This window comes from Neovison vison, chromosome 4 (assembly GCF_020171115.1).
Source record: "Neovison vison isolate M4711 chromosome 4, ASM_NN_V1, whole genome shotgun sequence".
NCBI lineage: Eukaryota > Metazoa > Chordata > Mammalia > Carnivora > Mustelidae > Neogale > Neogale vison.
Genome location: NC_058094.1, coordinates 198,320,075 through 198,337,159, shown reverse-complemented (window position 1 = coordinate 198,337,159; position 17,085 = coordinate 198,320,075). Strand labels below are relative to the sequence as shown.

At 38.8% G+C, this 17,085-nt stretch overlaps 1 protein-coding gene across 1 annotated transcript in view; it reads right to left on the bottom strand.

The window, feature by feature from the left end:
• Nucleotides 1-16,806, bottom strand: part of MET (MET proto-oncogene, receptor tyrosine kinase) — a 114,175-nt gene extending 97,369 nt beyond the window's left edge. Inside the window, exon 1 of the mRNA XM_044246424.1 lies at nucleotides 16,545-16,806. The gene's annotated coding sequence lies outside the window, so the exon portion shown is untranslated. The remainder of the gene's footprint in view (nucleotides 1-16,544) is intronic.
• Nucleotides 16,807-17,085: the final 279 nt, after the last annotated feature.

Below are 17,085 nucleotides of genomic sequence, written 5' to 3'. Positions count from 1 at the left end.
TGCTTTTGGGTAAATTGGAAGGGGAGATGAACCATGAGAGACTATGGACTCTGAAAAACAATCTGAGGGGTTTGAAGTGGCGGGGGGGTGGGAGGTTGGGGTACCAGGTGGTGGGTATTATAGAGGGCACAGCTTGCATGGAGCACTGGGTGTGGTGAAAAAATAATGAATACTGGTTTTCTGAAAATAAATAAATTGGAAAAAAAAATGAAAATAAATAAATTGGAAAAAAAAAAAAAGAAAGTGCTAAGATGCTTGAATCCTATAAAAGTCCTTAAAAATAACTGTCAGCCTAGTGGATAGGTGTAATTTTATAGTCCAGATTTTGTAGAAGTGCTACCAGATTTTCTTCAATTAATCCAGGAACAGCAAATAACATTAAACTACAAATTACATATGAGAAACATCTTCCCAAGTAAGTAAGTGAAAATAAAATAAGCTTAGCAACTTTTTCCAGTCATATTCAAACACAGGGTTGGAACAGGCTAAACCTGACTGAACAGTCAGAATGTGAAACACTAAAGGGAGACAAGTTAGAGAGGAAGCTGGTACATTACTCATTAATGAATCAGACATTTCCCTCCCTCAGGGAGGGAAAATGTCCTCAGCACAAGGCATGGTAAATTCCAAATGGAGGGGGGAGATGTGCTCAGAATTGGGATTATATAACTGATCAATCTCTCTGGTATTGTGTAAAGCAGAAATCAAATACTCGTGAGAAATGGTGGTGGTGAATGGACTCCATTTGCACCCTGGTGGCTGTCATGTAAAGACAAACCAGTATCCAGGGAGAGTGAGACAAGGTGAGAGGCATAGGGGTGCTAAAGGCCAGGCCTTAACCTACAAATAGGAGTTTTATCCATGTGAGAAGGTCATTACCCTATAACTCTGTTTTCACTTAGTTCTTAGTGTAAGTCTGAGTTTTATTTTGCTCACACCTGAGAACCTCTCTTGGAAATCAGAGTAGATTCTCTGCCAGGGGAATGAACTAGGGACCTTTCTCAAGGTAAATTGTCAGTATGTAATATTTTCCTTTCCAGAAATCATAAAAATACTGTGAATGGAAGGAATATCCAAACCTAGTCATATTTTATATAGATGTGGATCCCTTGGGTGAACGTAATGCAATTCTAACAGTGTTGGGAGAAAAATTAAAAGCATATAAATATCACTATGTTGAGATCAATATATAATCAGAGAATAAAAGAACTAAACAAAACTTTCTATAAAAAATACTTTCAAGGGGCACCTGTGTGGCTCCGTGGGTTAAGCCTTTGCCTTTGGCTCAGGTCATGATCTCAGGGTCCTGGGATGGAGCCCTGCATCAGGCTTTCTGCTCAGCAGGGAGCCTGCTTCCCCATCCCCCTCTGCCGGCCTCTCTGCCTACTTGTGATCTCTCTCTCTGTGAAATAAATAAATAAAATATTAAAAAAAAATACTTTCAAAGGGATAATGAATGCCAAGCAAAAGCTATCCTTGTTAAGAAAAAAAAGAAAAAAAGAACAGTACAGGGTACAGGTACGCCTGGGTGGCTCAGTTGGTTAAGCACCTGCTTTCAGTTGAAGTCATGATCTCAGGGTCCTGAGATCTGCTCAGAGGGGAGCCTACTTCTCCCCTTCTCTCTGCCCCTCCACCCTCTTGTGCTCACACTCTCTTTCTCAAATAAATCAATAAAATCTTAAAAAAAATAGAACAGTACAGAAAAACAAGTACATAAGTACAAAATCCAATTTCTAAAAGTCAGTAAATACTTTGGATCCTTGAAAAATCAATAAACTGAAAGGTTAGGACAACTTAAAGACAACTGTACTCAGGACTACATTTATATAACTGAGCAATTCAAAGAAAAATAATCCAAGGCAGTTGTGTGTGTGCATGTAGGAGGTAGGTGTGTTTGAGGGAGAGAGAAACAGAAAGAGAACAGAGAGGGCAAGACATTAAAAAAATAAAAAACTTTTCAATCCTATCAGTGTTGGTTACTGATCGACAGTCCCCGCCTTCTGTACCACTGTGCTATAAAGTGCTATAAAGACAGAAGCACATTGCTGAAGGAACACAGAAGGAAGAACAGCTAATTGTGGCAGACAGAGGTATGGTCAAGGAATACGTTAGCATGGTGATATTACTTGACCTGGGTTTTGCAGGTTAAGTTGGAGTTGCTTAGGCATAAAAAGCAGGGGACAGACAGGACACACAGCTAGGCACCGCAGGGAGAAGGTGCAGGCTGTTCAGGAAGCTGTTATTGGCGCAGAGACTATGTGGGTTGGGCTGGTTATGGATGAAACAGGAAGTTTAGGCTGGGGCCACATCATAGAAAGCCTTACACATCTTGTTGAGGATCTACAGTTTATCTGTAGTGAAAAGTCACTGGGAGGTTTTAAACAGGAGATGGAAATAAGCATAGTAATAAAAGCTATGTATTAAACAATTTTGGTGACATTGTGGTGAATGGACTGAAGTGGAAAGAATCTAGAGGCCAGAAGACATGATGGGAAGTCACTCCATCTGTCCAGACAATAGAAGATGAAGGTTTATTAATAAGAATGAAGATTCCCCAATCTGTATCTTCATCTTTTTATTTCCAGACAGTATAGAAATCCATCTCTCAAGCATCAGTTTTGTATGTCCAACAGTTATTTAAGACTAAATCTGACAAATATTAACTAAGGCCTTAATATATGGGAGGTGCTTGGGAGGGTACATCAGTAAACAAAACAAACACCCTGCTCTTGTGGAACTTACTTTCTAGCAGTTAGATCCAGACAACAAATTATACATGTGGTGTGTTACATGTTGATGAGTGTTGTGTTACTGGCAAAAAAAAAAAAAAAAAAAAAAAAGAGAGAGAGAGAGAGAGAAAGAAAACAGGGTGAAAGGTTCAGGTGCACTTAGAAGGAAGGTGGTGGGAGAGGTCTGCAGCTTTGAAAAATTGGGTAGTTGACTTTTAAGCAAAGAGTTGAAGGAGGATAGGACTTAGCCACCTGAGATGTGAAAGATAACTTTTTTTTTCTTACAGAGGCCAGACGAACCAAACTGAAAGCATGCCCACACCTGTGTGTCTGAGGCACAGCAAAGGGCCAGTAAGCCTGGACTCTCATCCAGGAGGTGAGACAAGATCAGAGAGGACAAAGAATCAGACCTTATAGGGCGTTGTAGGTCACTGTGAGACTTGGGCTTTTCCTAGAGTGAATGAAGAGCTATTGTAGGGTGTTGAGCATGGGAGTGAATAAATTTGAATGGAATCACCTTGACTGTGTATGGAAGAAGACTGGTGGTGGCAGGAGAATGGGACAGGGTAAAAATGGAGAAGTAAGATCAGTTAGGAGGCTGCTGCAGTAGTCCAGTGAGTGATGGCAGAGGCTTGGGCTAGAGAAGATGGAGTCATAAAAGGTAGCTGAATTCTGGTTATATCTGAGACAGAGCTATGAGGATTTGCTAATGGATTTGGAGATGAGGTGTGTGAGAAAAAAGGAGTCATGAATACTCCAAATATTTTTTTTTTTTGTAACAGAGAGAAGGATTTTGCCAGTTACTGGTAGGTAGAGAAGCTGATATAGAGCAAGTTTGGCAGCAATGTGTGATGATCAGGGCATGTAGTTCTGTTCATGTTTGACATACTTTTTGGGTATCCAATTGGAGATACTGAGGATGCAGTTGGATATCTGAGTCCTTGATTTAAGGAGAAAGACCTGTACTAGAAATTTAAACTGGGAAGCTGTCTGCATATTGATATTATGAAAAGCCATGAAATTGGATGAGACCACCAAGGAAAGGAGAATGTAGAGGAGGCCTGTGTGCTGGGGCACACCAAAGCTAGCAAGAAGAAGGCAAATGAGACAAACAGTCAGATGTTCTTTCTGGCACCTCCATTTACTCTCATGAAAACTTGTTCTACCACTCCATATCCTATCTCAATGTCTAACATTTCTTACTTTTCCAGGACATCATTCTTGACTCCCATTTACAGGTTTTTAAAATACGTCCATCTGCTTCCAACCCCACTGCCATCCATAGTTGAGAGCAGTGTCACTTCTTGCCTGGATTATGACAACAGCTTCCTATTTGGTGTTCCGACTCCATTCTTGTTCCTCATCATCCATTCCCCAATGTACCAGAGATATCTTTCTAAATTGACAATTTGATTATGTAACTTTGCTCTTTAAAAATAGTTTAACTCCTTAGCACTTGAGAGCCATGCACGATTTGGACTCTGCCTAACTCTCCAGCCTTGCCTCTTGCAATCGCTCCTCTCCCCCAAACCTAGGTTCTGGCCACCTTGCCCTTCTTCAAGTTGCTGAAGCAAGCCATGTGCTCTCTTGTTCAGCACACATGGGTCCCTTTTTATGGAATACTCTTGTCCTCACAATCACCTGGTTAACTTACTCTCTCCTCAAGTCTTATCATAGGTGACACTTCTTTCAGGAAGCCTTCTCTTATACCTCTCTCACCCTCTAGGAATGGATTAGAAACTGTTCCACATGCTTCCATATCAAACCTCTCTTATCTTTAGTCAGACTTTATTATGTTTTGTTGTAATTTACTTATCTGTATCTCCCACTAGACTGAAAGATCCATTTTTAGTTCCTAGCATAGTGTCATTAAATAGAACCTGGCAAGGATTTGAAGAATGGATAATGAAATGAATTAATAAAGAATGACTCTGAACAAAGACTTTGGCAGTATGGATATGATAGGGGAAAAAAGATAGATTAGAAAGATATTAAAGAGATAAAATTTATGTGACAATGATTCAACATGGATTTTGATCATAGGGGAACACTAGGAAGTCAGGGAGGTCTAAAAATGTCATAAACAAAGGTAAGGTAAAAAAAGGCAGAGAAAAGTTTTGGGGCAAAAAAAAAAAGTTCAGTTAATAACTCTGAGATATCTTTTGGTTATTCAAGTGGAAGTATCCATAAGGTAGTTAATAACATGGGCACGGTGCTCTAGAGCAGAGGGAGTTAGAGCAATTATGAACCACTGGCCTATTAGTGTAGTTGAAGTTATGGATGTAAGTGAGATCATCCATAGGCCATGTTCAGTATGCAGAAAGAAGGAATTCAAAATTTATATGTAAAGTTTAAATCTAAATTTAAATGTAAAAAGGAAAGTCTGGTATTTCAGATGCTAGAAATTTCAAAAAGAAGGAGCAATATGTAAAGGGTCAGATATTACAGAGGGTCAAGTGGGATAAAAACAGAAGTGTCCATCAGATTTGGCAATGAGGAGGTTGATGGTTATTAGAGAGAAGATATCTTCTTGGTAGTTGGGAACAGACTGCTAGAGTGGAATGAATTAAAGAATGAATGAGAGTAGAGACAATAAATAAGAAGTTATTTTAAAGAATTCTAAATTTATTTAACAGGTAAGGTAGAAGCAGGAGCGAATACTTAAGGTAATTGTATAGTAAAAATTCTATCAGGATATCCGCTTATGTGCTTTTTTTGCTTGAAGCAGCATCGAGTAAGGACTGAATGAAAAAAAGTGAGGGAGATTTTAAAAGGTGGGAAAGTTTGGTAGGAAGGGAAAAATGGAGCAAGGTGCTCTAAGATGTTGGGGAAGAATGGAATCAAGACCATAACGCTGAAAAGTCTTATCATTTGAGACATGCAGGAAGGTAATAACAGGTGATATGGAAACCATCTGGGATTCTGTTTATTCTCTAAACTATAAAGGGAGATATCACATGGAGAATGAAGAACGCCAAAGAGATTTCAAGAGCTTAAGAAAATGGTGAAAGTTTGGAATCATTGTGGGAATGAGGAAAATGGGAAATGACCAAAAGTTTGCTTGAGATGACACTCATCCTAACATAAAATGCTGATTCCAATGGTGTGTCCAAGCAGTCAGCAAGGTAGATTTGGGAATTAAATGGTTCCACAATCATGACCTTGATAGTGAATTCCTTGCAATATTTATATAACTCATCAGATCTATGGGCCTTTATTAAAGGCCAACATTTGATTATTTTTATTTCAAAACAAATTTTATTAAAATCTGCAAGGAATAATTTCAGGGAAAAGAAAAACATATGAAATAGTTACTCTGTTCTCTTTTCAATAAAGCAACAATCTGAAAATGTTAAAGAAATGAATCAGATATAGTGATCATCTAACTCTGAAAATTAAAACCCACTTAGGAATTGTGAAGGAGGCTTGATCTCAAATACCAGTCTAGTTATTCATTCAGAATCTTTAATAACATTTGGAAAGTAATTAATCAACTTATGACATAGACTCAAGGGCTGTCACATTTCATTGCTGTTAATGAAACTGTCTGGGGTTTTACCTGCACTCTTCTGGTAATTTAAAGAATACTCTCTTTTTTGTAAGCTCTTTGAAGAGCAGTAGTATGTTTAAAATCACTGAATTCTCATGTATAGATCTCAATAAAGAATCCAAGTTATGTGTTAGTAAAACTGAAATAAAATTTAAAAGTATCTTAATTTTGACATGACAGAAAGTGAATTTCTGAAAAATCCAAAATGTGTATTCATTTCTGTTAGGAAGATACTTTTTTCCCATCAACAAACTTTATTTTGGCTGCTGCTTTATATACTATTTCATACTTAATAAAAAAACAACTAGTGTAATAATATTTTAAGCCCAAAGGTTTGTTTGGGCCCTAAATGATTCTATCTCTTTCCTGTCTTTAGCTTAACTAGACGTGGTCAGAACATGAGCAAAACTTGGACAGTACAGCAGAAGCTGAAGGGATTCTACCTGGATGTGAGGCCACAGTCAGGTGACAGCTGCCTATCTATGACTCTCAGAGGAGCAAAAAGACAGAAGGTAAAGGCAGAGCCTGATATAAGCTTTCCTCAAGTTTAGCGCACGGAGTTTGTGTTTAGAACATAACATATAGTTACTACACATACTCCAGCATGAACTCTGCATAATCAAAGTCCAAGAAATAGCCTTAAGATAATAACCTGAAAGAAATATACATCCCCAGCAGATGATATTCTAATGAAGAATAGTTATGCATATAGTTTTGAGGGCTATACTTTTGATCCCCACATTAATGGATTATAATGAGCTGATGTACTAGAAAATTCTAGTTAAGAACATGGTGTAAAAAATTTGTAGGGGAGTTTGGGTGGCTCAGATGGTTAAGCATCTGCCTTTGGCTCAAGTCATGATCCCCAGGTCCTGAGATCAAGCCCCATATTGGGCTCCCAGATCAGTGGGGAGTCTGTTTCTCCCTTTCCCTCTCCCCCTGCTTGTATCTCTCTCTCTCTCTCTCTAAACTGAATAAAATCTTTTAAAAATTTTGTAAGTTTTCTTGGTTTTTCTTTTAATACTATGAATTCTATGAATATAGAATTTCATTTGTAGTGTTTGCAAGTAGCTAATGGAATGCTTAGAATATGTTTTGAACACTCAGAATAAAAGTTCCTTCTGCCTCCTGCTGAATAATGCTGCTATTCTTACTGGTATCTGAAGGTAGAATAGACTAAGAAGCCTGATCTAGGACTGGGCAGATGATAGCCTTGCTTCTCCCAGAATTAAACCATGTGATGGAGGAAGTTCAGACCTTGTTTCACCTATCACATGCTCCACCATTTTCCTGTGAGTGTCCCTTGGTTCCCCACTCAGTTTTGACTAGACTTTTTCCTATTTGGAAAGCAGCAGCCTGATTCTTAATTGTGACACAGTCTTCACCACTTGCAATGCACCCAAGCCTGTGACCTTCCAGCATATCCACCCACTTCTTCCCTCCTGTAACCTCATTGATCTAACATCCCATTAAACTTCTAAGTCTTCTCCTTCATTATCTATTTTCTCTATTTGTGGCACAAGAGCTATCATAAAAACCTTCTAAAATTGAACTACAGTTTTCCAAATGTATAAATACAAATTTGGCTGCTTATTTATCAAATTTGGCATTTGGCTGCTTATTTATCAAACTATGAGAACTTTTAATTAGCTTTAAAAATCATCTACATTTGAATATGTACGTATTGATATATGATTATTACTCATGGTTTGATTAACCATTGATATAGAAATTAAGCATGTCAAAACTATATAAATAAGTTACTCCTTATACAGTACTATCCATAAATTAAGTTTTAAAACAAGTTTAATGATGGTGTATGTACTCAGTAGACCTTCAGGTTCACCTAAAAGAACCTCTACTTAAAGACCATAATAACACAATTTTCCTTTTTCTCCCCACCAAGATATAAGAATTCACCAAATTCTGTCACCCTAATGTCATATAGAAACAACACTTGTGATCAGGAAAAGTTTTCTGAGGACAAAATGTGGGGAGTAGTTAGAAATACACACCATGGTACGAAGAAAAATCTCAATGCCCATGTTTCATTACTATGCCTTCTTCTAAATACTTTATTTCTTTTAGAGAGAAAGAGTTGCTGTCTCCATAGCCATCAATACTTTAATCATGTGCATTTCAGTGGCACTTGGAGCTACATATTTGTGCTGAGTCCATATGGGAAGTCTAGTCACCAGAAAATACACACTCATAAACAGGAAGTCTAACTACAGTAAGAAGGTGTTTTTCTCCACACAATAGAGTTCAAAGATGTGTCATCTAAGTAATCTGGAGTAAAACCCAACACCCCCATTATTGTTGAGTATCCCTCTCTTCCCTTCTACATTATGGCAACTTATGATTATAGCATTACATTTTCCAAGCCTGTTTGAACTTGCTTATAGATACAAACGACCTGCCCTATTCGCACATAGCTTTCAATCAGTAAGCATGTCAAGGTGGGAGGAAGAATGGCAGGAACAGTAAGAGGGAAAAAAATCAATTTTCAGAAAGCATATGGTAACAACTGAATATTTAATCTAATTAGCCTAGAAATGCCTTCCTATTTTCAGCACTCTTTGCAAGGCAGTTGCTTCATGGTACAGAATGAATTTCAATAAATGTCATATATTTAGTTTGATGGCTTATTTTTAAAATTTGTTGAACCAGGTCACCGACTCAGAATAGATTCATTCTAAGATATGACAGATGGATTCTGCTATTGAATAGAAAGACTGACATTAGCTGGGAAGGTCTGGGCAGAAGAAAAAGTCATTCATTTAACATTCAACAAAACATTTACTGAGTACCTACTGTGTGTTAGGATAAAATGGTAAATATTTGAACTTTATCTTTTTTTATAATAGAAAAAGAAGTGGTGCCAAAATAATTTCCTTGGGGTTAGTAAGGATTACAACTAAATACTACTTTAGGTCTTTAATAGTACTTACATTTTTCACATTGCATCAGAAAACTGCATTAGCACTCATTCAAATACTCATTCTGTTATGGTTGTGAGATTTTAGACCCAATTCAGATTTTTGAAGATGCTGTTTACTGACCCTTAGCAAAAACCAACTTCCTATTCTTCTGGAACAAAAAGGCCTTACATGGCTTCAAAGATTTCTTAGACATCAAAGAGCTTAGAGAGACATACAGTTTATGGGTAATGATTTAGGATTTAGTGAATCAAAAACACATGGATTAAATTTCCTTTAAAAGACCCTTAGGTTTAAATTTAAGAGCTAAAATGTGGGTCTAAACACACATTGGTCTTAAGAAAAGCCAAAACTTATTTTTAAAGATAGTTTGAATTGTCTTGTGGACCCAAAACTTGGCTGGATTTTCCTTTCTCACATGATTAGACTTCAAAGGAGACAACCTGCCTTCCTTTAAACAAATTTACCCCACTTCTCTCCTTTACTGCTTTGTGAAGACTACATTACAGCTGACCCTTCAACAACACAGCTAGAACTGCATGGGTCTACTTACAGAGTACTGTAAATATATTTTCTCTTTCTTATGAATTTCTTAACATTTTTTCACTTTATTGTAAGAATACAGTATATAATACATGTAACATAATATGTGTTAACTGCCTAATTTTGTTACTGGTTAAGATTTCCAGTCAACAGTAGGCTACTAGTAGTTAAGTTTTGGGGGAATCAAAAGTTATATGCAGATTCAAGGGTCAACTGTATTTCAAAGGTCTCCAGCTTTAAATATTCTTCTTGATATTTTCAATAAAATATTAAAAGTTAGAAATATCCCATGGTCTTATGGAACAATTGCAGTACTTTTCAGTTCCTTTAAGTCAATTCTTTTTTCTTACATACAACTTCAAAACTGGACTGGGATTTTAGATCCAACTATTGGAGAACACAGGATCACTTCAAAACAGGAAAAAGGCACTGATATTAGTATGTGTACTGTTTCATGATATATTATTATATTTGCATTTAAAACAGTAGGAAGATACAGTACATAATCTTCTGTTCTAACACAATGGCCTTCCAGAAGACCACTAGCCTGGACATTTCACTGAGTTTTTAGGATTTAAGGAAATAAGTTAGTGCACAACCTGTGAGCTTTCATTCCTTTGGAAAAATAGATTGCCATACTGATCTGATGGCTTCTAAAGGGCACTTGAAACCAATGCTGTACATGCTTTGAATTTCAATGGTAGAGAAATAACAACTAGTGAAGTTCGGGCAGATCAAAACAAAACAAAAGCATGGTATTCCGAAGAGGGAGTTTATCCTGAATGAGAACATGGAAATGAAATCTATGCATAAAGTGAGGATGAACTGAGGTTTCAGAAAGTGATTGCTTCATGTTAAGAATGAAAAGATTAGCCTTTAGTTCACAAATATATATAGTTTGATAAAGGTATATTGATTGATGAGTTTAGAAAAACAAATATGTGCCAATGGGTAATGAATTATCTCTCTCTCTCTCTCTCTCTCTTTTAATTGCTAAACTGATTTTCCAGGGGGAGAAAAACCTGAGAACTCTAGAAGATAAAATACAAGACAGAAGTGGCTCTGGGACTCTTTGGCCAAACATGCTGCTGAATTTAACAACACCTGACAGTGACAGAGGGGACCAATTGGCAGGTATAGCCATGGCTAAGGATTGCAAATAGGACCACCAGAAGCCAAATCTGGCACACACACTTTTTGTCTCTCTATCCTGTACAGTGTTTTAAAGGATGCTGAGTCGACATTTTAAAGTGGAGAGGTTTTTGCTTCTGAAAATTTGAAAGACACTATCATAGGGGCGCATGACACATACTGGGCTTCATGGCTACTCTGATGATGCCAAATGCTGCTTGTCTCTTGTTAGGTGGGGCTTTTTCTAAGCAGGCTGTTGGTCTCTAGTGAAATGGTTAGTTTCATTCATTTAGGTTACCTGTGGCAAATCTTTTTTTCCTTTTTTTTTTCTTAATAATCTCTATGGCCCATGAACATCTCAAACTTACAACCCTGAGATCCAGTTGCATGTTCTACTAACTGAGCCAGCCAGGCGTGCCCCTTCTTTTTTTTTTTCTTCCCCACTTTCAAATCTTGATACATGATATAGGCAGGGCACAAAGGGATAGGAAGAAAAGAAGAAGAAAATCCAACACAGTGGTTTAAAATTGGAAAGGGAAAAGAAAGGAGAGAAAGAAAGAAGTGCACAGCAAACACAGCCTGCTTACATAGACAGCAACTGTCTCTTTTGCTTTCTCCAAATATTTGCTATGCAAGGGACTGGAGACAAAGGCTGTGGGTATTACTCTCAACAAATCCTTTTGGGCTAGGCTCACAGTGTAGAAAATAAGAAGGAAAACTGAATGGAGCAATAACCTTGATCAAGGATGGCATGCAGACATGGGACCAGGTGAATGCAGAAAAATACCATGATTTTGCTTCTTCCATACACCATAAACCAAGTGATGTGGGTCACTGCTTCACTGCCACCTTTGAGACTGCAATAAACTATGGCAGGCACTGTCCAGGTACTTCCTATAAAAAGTCAGGGATTCCAAGTAGAGCTGTGTAGGCTGTGTACTGCACAATTCCAGAGACAACAAAATGAGAATGGCACTCCCAGGAAGTACAAAGTAGAAGCCCTGCTCCAGATATCCACATAGCTCATTTTCTTATCTCCTTCAGGTTCTAGTTCAAAGGCCTGACTCTACTACTGAATTTTTCAATTACCACTGTACCCTCTCTAATTCTTGACAGTTTTCAATTTGCTTCCTTGCAGCTCTCATCACCACTCACAAACACATTTTTATTTATGTATTTTATTTATTGTTTGCCTTCCTCAATATTGAACAGAGCATCAGAATCTTAAGAGATCTTAGACTGTTTTATTCTCTACTGCTTTGCCAGAGTGCTCAATAAATTACTTTGAGTGACTAAATCCTCAATCACATTCTTAAGAGTATAGGAACCTGGCTTTCTCTAGAACTTATGATTTTCTGACCACATTTCATAACTGCCCTGACCATATTCATAATAGTACTTTGTTGTATTAGAAGAAATACATTTTCTGGGCGCCTGGGTGGCTCAGTCATTAAGCATCAGCTTTTGGCTCAGGTCATGATCCTAGGGTCCTGGGACAGAACTCCCCTCCCCCCCACTGTCGGGCTCCCTGCTCACCAGGAAGCTTGCTTCTCCCTCTGCCACTCCTTTCTTGCTGTCTCTCTCTGTCAAATAAATAAATAAAATCTTTAAAAGAAAATATATTTAAATATCTTTATTCATTTTATTTGAGAGAGTGAGAGAGAGAGAGAGAACACAAGCTGGGGGAGAAATAGAGGGAAAGGGAGAAGCAGACTCCCCACTGAGCAAGGGAGCCTGATGTGGGGCTGGATCCCTGGACTCCAGGATCATGACCTGAGCCAGAGGCAGAAGCCTAACTGACTGAGCCACCCAGGTACCCCAGGAGAAATACATTTTCAAATTCTATGGATCATTATATAGTTTATATGACCCATACCCTCCTTTTTTTTTTTTTAAAGATTTTATTTGTTCTTAAGTAATTTCTATACCCAACATGGAGCTGGAACTCACAAACTCAGGATCAAAAGTCACATGCTCTACCAACAGAGCCTGTGAAGAGCCCCTAAATGGCTCATAGGCTCTTAATATGAATTCTATGGGCTCTAATAGCTACACAATTAAAGAAATTAAAAACAACATGCATAACCTACATAAATAAACTTGTGCAAATTTACACAATCATAGAAGAAATATGTATTCCTGGATATGCAATTATTAACTATTTTTTTTTCCACTGAGCTCACACCTCCTGCTACAAATGCCACACATGTGATTTTTCTCTCAATTACATTTTACAGCTTATAAAAACACTTTCTTCATTTTGTCCCTTGAAAAGCAAAGGATCTGTAGTAAGATTTTACTGGATGTTTTTATTGAAACAAATCCCAAGGGGAATATACTAAACTGTTAAACACAGCTGAAGAGATATCTGAGAATGGGCTTTCAGATAGTAGGATAGATTACAAAATTACTCACAGCTCTTAATCTGATAACAAGAGCAGAATGCCTCACACATATGAATGAAGGCTTTTTCTGGTACGCTTTACCACAAAAAGAGAAAGAACAAAAAAGAGAACTGGAGAAACAGAAGGTGAGAAAAACTCTAGAGACTAGAAATGTTACATTCATCATTATCACTAACCTAAGGATCCCTAGCTATGCTTCAGCAGAAAATGCTTCAAATAGTTAACCTTTATTGATGGCTGGTCAGAGGTGCTGTTGAGATAGTATGGAGGCTAGCCTCAAACACAATTTCCTTACCTATAGGCAGGAAAGGTTACAAAATTGATAACAGCCTTGTCTATTTTGTAAGGTTGTTGTAGTAACAGAAAGAGGATATGCTCAGAAACAGCTTGAAAATTTTAAGAGATCTTTAAGTTCCATTCTTTAATTAAAAAATTTTTTTCTATTATTTAAATGGGATGATTTCTAGTATCATTTTCAGGTTATATCCCCTTAATAATTATGGATCTTGGTTCCATTTTATATGAGTTATTTATCTGAATATCTAGATTGTAAACTCTTCAAGGGTAGAGATTTAATTTCTCCTTTTTAAAAAAATATTTCTCTAGTACCAAACACATATGATGCTGAACATACAGTTCTTAGCTATTTTTGGTGAGGCAAATGTGAGCCTGGCAGCAACTTGGTGCCAGTTAAGAAAAGGGAATCAAAGAGATCCTAAATTGACATTAGTCAGTATATTTATCATTCATTACTAAGAGGTTACTATTTATTTTGCATTGAGCAAAGCCCATGAGAAAACTGCCCTGAGGGCTCTCTGTCAAAGACACCAGTTTCAACATATACCAGAGAGGTAAAGAAGGTTAATTTCCTGGTACTTGAATTTCTTCATATTTTCTTCCCTTAAGGCAGCACAATTAGGATATTTGGTATCCCATTAACAAGCACAGCAGCCTGAGGAAAATATTAGGGATAACGGGGAAAAGAAAGCATAGCTGGCTCTGGTGAGCCTAATGACAGCAAAGGAGAAACCATGAAATTAGAGTGGAAAAATGGGGGCACAGAAGGGTTTGGAAGCAACTCTGACGTAACCAAGGGGAAGGTATGAAGTGGAAAGGGTAGAAAGATGGGAAGTGTTCTGAATGTGTTCGTGTACAGAGCCCTGTACTTTTCATGGGTGTGTCACCATAGGCACTGGTACAGTCACCTAGAGAAAGTTGTGTGTTTTCAAAGGAATAACCCTTTTGAGTTATTCACTTTGTTTTGAGATGACCACATTTGAGAAAAAGTTTATTTGAGGCTATTGTATATATCTGTAAAATGAAAAAGTTGGACTATCATTTTGAATTTTTTTTAACCAACAACTAAGAAAATTGACTTTTGAATTGTATTTCTTAGTCTAACCCACATCAAGACAAATTTTAAAAATATTGAGATTACAGTGGGACATATGCTTGTACAGTCTTAAGGAATGTATTTGTATTTCTCCTGCTTAGAAATGTGTCATTTTCCTTTTATTACAGTATTAAAAGTCACAAAAATATTATCAGCTTTCATACTGCCTTGTGTTTAATCTTGTATGTCTTTATCATTCAGATAAAACTCACACATTAATTCTGAAGGCATGGAGTACACATCTAATGTAAACATTTACTGTGATATATAAAGAACAAAGCAATCTTTCAAAAACAGTACTCAGCAGATCATCTTCTACATGCTATGAAGTCCATCATGTTAAAGTCAAAATATATTTAGATATATAATTTTAGGCTTATGCACAGTTAAGATTGAAACCTGAACAGATTTTCTAAAACACCAGTTTATTTTATAGGTACTCACACATATTTTTGGTACTACAAAAATTTCTTAGGAGTAATAAAAGTGTTACGGGTATTTTTCAGCAGTTCAAAAATCATGAACATTGAATACATCACAGACTTGCAGTATATGATTGGAACCAAAGCACCTCACTTCTGTTCTATTATGGAAGTTTACATATTAAAACAAAGCCCAATAAGCTTAGAGATAGAAAGGAAAGCTATATACATGTAAATTATCTAAGCGCCACTTAACAGTTTACATGAAAACACAATTTATGTCCCTGTAGCACAGAGAAACATGATGTACAACATTTTCAGATCATCTTCATGCAGAAAAAATGCATTAGTCAGCTATAATACTTCAGCTATAAAGGAAAATAATATTTTTCTGGATCTATTTGCATGGCAATGTCCATGTGTCTGGCTGATGAAAACGACAGAAAAAACCTCCACCCAACTCTACAAAATGTGAACAGTGTTCTTAAAATTCAGGAGAGGTTCCACACAGTCTATATTCTCTCTAATGTCAGTTTTTACAACCTCTCATATTCATTGACCATTTTAACTTGGCAATTACAGTATCCTGGTTATTTTGCCTAAGAGAGTTGACAATATTTCAATCTGCCCCAGAGCTCCTCTGAACATTAAACTGTGATAAGGTAAAAAACCACTGGGCAACAGTGAACAACCACTGGAAATCTCTCCAAATGCCAAATTAGTAAATGGCTCTTAAAACATAAAAGGTATGAAGTGGGAAACCACACTTTAGAGTAAATCCTGTATGGGCAATAGTAGGTGAAAATACTTTCACTGGTACTTAAATTATTGGCTCAATACTTGTACTAGCTAGACCGACCGACCTCTGGTTATCATCTAGTTCACCTAGTAAGATAGATGTCCTTCCCGCAGCCCCAGCAAAGAGATAAGGTAAGATTGAAAATGATGGATCACAAGCCCTGTGTATTTGCCAGAAATGTAGAATTCAGACCTTCACGAAAACACCTGCCCCTTGTTAAGATCCTCACGTATTACAGATAAAGCGGGTTGGGAACAAGGAAACCCACGGGGTTCAAATCTTGCCTGCCGCATCACCCTAGGGCAGGGTGACCAAATCCCTTTTCTAAGGGCTGAGTCAGATCACAGCCTCCAAACATGCCAGGCCATAACAGTCGTACATCACCCCTTACTCCAATGCCCCCCTCTCTCCTGAGTCCTACAGGTGGCCGTCAGCAGCAAACCCCTAAAAAGAAAAGCCCCACTCTAGTTTACACCTCTCCCCGGGCACATCCCTTCAGTTTCTGAAGCCCCTAACTCGCCCACCTCCTTAGTCGTGCCCTCTGAATAGCTCTCAGGTCCCTCTGGGGAACAAAGAGCAGAACGCTGGGGCCGAAGGGTGGGGTGCGGGGTCCGAAGCAAGCTGTAGCTTTACCTTGCGGTGTCCGAGAGCCGCGAAGTCAGTCGCGCAGAGACCACCCGCGTACTCCGCGCCTCGCTGCCGCAAGTCAGCTGTCGCCCCACATCTGGCTCGCGCCCTCCACTGGGTTCCGCATCTGGTCACAAAGCGCTCGGGGCGCTCTGGGCGGCGAGAGCGTCCGGGTCACCTGCGGCGGGGCCGAGCCGAGCGCCGGGTCCGTCAGCCGGCCGCGCTCTCTCCGCCCCTTCTCACCCGCGCGCTACCCGGCGGGTGACTCAGCCGGGCATCGGCGCGCGCGGCCCCGGGCCGTCCCGGGCGCGTCCAGGCGGGAAGCACGGCCAGGCGACCCGACCGAAGAGCTCTCCCGCCTGCCCGCCCCAGCACGTGTCGGTCTGTCTCGCGCGGGGTACTTCGCCTCGTCCGCTGGTCCTAGGACCGCTGAGGTGGGGACTGGCACCACCCAGAGGGGGAAATCGGCCCCCGCCCTTCCTGCCGCCCGCGAGCAGCGCCAGTCCCGGCGGGGGTCGCGTTTCCTCCCGCCCCTCCCCCGCCCCCG